Here is a 3,147-nt window from a genome sequence, read left to right on the forward strand (position 1 = left end):
TTTTAGCTTTTCCTTAAATAGTGAAGATAATCTGGTAGTGCTTTAACAGCAAATGTCACAGCAAACAGATTCAGGACCAGAACTAAGCCAAACAAGCAATGTTCTTTCCTATGCAGTATTTTAAACAAATACCTGTCCTTTTCTATATTAAAAGTTTCTTTCCGTCTCGCCTCTTCCTCTCCCATATCGTGCCAGTGAAAACTCTGCATTTTCAGAAGTGCATCTAGTTATATGCAATATCAGCCGGGGTCAAAGATCTTCCTTTGCTGTTATTTCAAGCCTGGTTGCCCAACAGGAGCTGCACAAAATGTCAGCCTGCCCATGGCCTGTGAGGGCTGTGCTGGAGCAGCACTTCAAAGAGGCAGCTCAGGGGGAGATTCGTGCTCAGCTCGCTGTGGGGGACCCTGTGATTCACAGAGCCCCCGCTGGCAACAGCGGCGTGGCCAGAGCCGCGCACGGCTCCGCGTGAGGAATGAGGCTCCAAGAATTCACACAAATTAAACCTTCCTACTTCAAGCAAAGTTTGGATACCTGTTGGAGATGAAAGCAGCTGGTATCCCCCCTATTATGCAAATAACACATGAGGAGGCTGCAGTGGCAATTGTGGTCAGTAAGGCATTTCCCATCGTACTCACCTGCAGCTGGCATTATGCGGTCCATGAAAATGTTATAGCAAAATCCAACAAAGTTCTCAGAGCAGCCTGGAATAACCATCTTTAAACTAGTACAGTGAAAATCAGAAGACATTTCCTTTTGAAATATATGATTCCATTAAGATAAAATATTTATTAGATCAGCTAATGAGGATTTCATTTTGGAGAAAAATCATAAAATGCCAGTCATATCAGGGCACATTTTTCTCTCTTTTTGGAACAAAAATTTCTAAAGGAAAAGTTTATGAAACAAAGAAAAGTGAATTAAAGTAATTCATAGCACGTAATAAAGATGTTGAAAACAAAATGTTGATTTTCTGGCTCAAGTGGAGTTTGTGGATCACCCCAAATAAAGGTATTTTAGGGGAGGGAAAGAAAAATTTACTTTCAGAGAGAATATCTACTTTATATGGTATCAATCTGAAATAAATTTTATTAGTGAATTTCCTCACAGTGGAGAAAAATTCCCATAACAGAGACCCCTGCTACATGGACATGGGCAGCAGTGCTGTGCCAGCTGCAAAGGAAGGGTTATTTCCAGTAAGGAGTTCTGCATTTCCTTTGTGATTAGGGACCCTGAGTGATGAGAGGAGGTGACTTATCTTGAGAAGCTGATGAGGTTATCACTGCCTTCACTTCCCCCTTCCTCCCTCCCCAAACTGCCCTACTTTACCCTCATCCCACTCACCAATAACTAAACTACTTTTCAAACAGCACCAGGACCACAGGGCAGAATTTTAAGGAGCGCAGACTTGGCGGTGAGTTTCCATAAAGTGTGATGCTGATGGCTGCAGTGATGAGGAGCCTAATGGATGAGCAGCTCAGATGTCTTGCTGTGAAGGGCAAAGGTGCTGCCAGAGGCAGGACTTTGTCTCTTGGCATCTTAATTGCCAGATTTCAGAACTGCACATAAAAATGCAAACCCTGATGCTGCCCCTGGCAGCGTCTAGGAGTTGGTCTGATTCACACCAGCCCAGAACACAGTGAAGAAAAGCTTTGAAAAGCAGGGAATGATGGTCTTGTGGAGGACAGAATCAAAATTAGGAACAAGATCTATGGATTAACTGTAAATTTCAATAGATACAGTAAAAAAGATGATGCAATAAAAGCAAGTGCAGCTAAGGAGTTGAGTCTGGATCCCATATGGGATAAATCCACTCCATTAAGAGCAGACTTGGGCTGAAGTTTGCATAGACACAAGAGAGGTAATGTAGAGAATGGCACTGAGGGCAGTGAATGGAAATGGAAATTCTAATTTTTTTAGTGACTTTAGACTGACAACATGTACATCACAAACTTCTCTGCACATGGGTTTTCCTGACTATGAAATAGGCAGCAAATCTGAGCCAAGTGTGCCTGCAGACTTACAGGAGGACCTGAGGCAGGACCTTGCACACATCAGGGAGTGGGGCTGCCCAGGGCTTGAGTAGGACAGCTTTTGGAAACCCAGTGTTGGAAGTCAATGGCAGCTTGTAGACTGCAAGTTGCTTAAGGTCCTCAACTAGAAAATGTTATTTGACTATTTGGAGCTTCCAGGAGTTGGAAAAAAATAATACAATAAGGTGAGCTTTTGGGAGCAGAAGCTGTCTGGAGAGGTTGTGCATTCTCCATCCCTGGAGGTTTTTAAGGCCTGACTCAGTAAAGCCCCAAACAACCTCCCCTGATTCCAGAGCTGGAATTGAGTAGGAGGCCGGGTTACAGAAGTCCTGAGGTCTTTTCTAGGCTGAATTATCTTCTGTTTCCCTTTTATTTTCTAGTACCAATTAAAGCGAAACAGTACCAAAATATGAGCAAGAGAATTTATGCAATTACTTACTGGTCCCTTGGTATTGCTAATGAGTGCAGAAACATAAAAGATCCCACACCCCCAGAGGATCTTGGAGATGGATCTGAGGAGAGGATGGCTCATTTGCAGGGCATGATTCTTCAGGGGTTTAGCAGCTTCAGTCCCCCCTCAGTGCCCCAGTCAAAGACTCAAGGCTTTCTGCTGTGCTTTTCACACCCACCCTACCCACTCCCTTCTGCCATTGTAACTTTTGCTGTGAGATGCAGTGAAGTCTTCCTTTCACCTCCCTGTCAATATTTATTGTGCATGTGTAATTTGAATATTTTAAGATAATGAAATAAAATTCCTGTCTGCATTCATCAAGCCCAATATATCTGCAGCATAAAAGCTGAATACAGAACAACTTAAAACTACCACAGGAGATGGTGGAATAGATGAGCCTGTGTGTAATAAATGAACAACTTAGTCATAGCAGTGATGCCAGTGGGGAAAAGGGATTGTGGCATCCCAGGTGCCTCAGAGAAACCCTTTTCTAGCAAATTACACAGCTTCAGGGTTGGCAAATGCCAAAGATTCATCTGTAAACCATCTTTGTTTTCATACTGCTGCATGGAACATGTGGGAACACACTTGTGGAAAGTGTCATTTTAAGGGATTGTATTCTTTTAGAAGGGCAGTTTTATAAGGCAAGATCATTTTAGGTTTAAG

The sequence above is a fragment of the Agelaius tricolor genome, unplaced genomic scaffold (genome assembly GCF_023055355.1).
Source record: "Agelaius tricolor isolate 1412-34295 unplaced genomic scaffold, bAgeTri1.0.p SCAF_2, whole genome shotgun sequence".
Lineage (NCBI taxonomy): Eukaryota > Metazoa > Chordata > Aves > Passeriformes > Icteridae > Agelaius > Agelaius tricolor.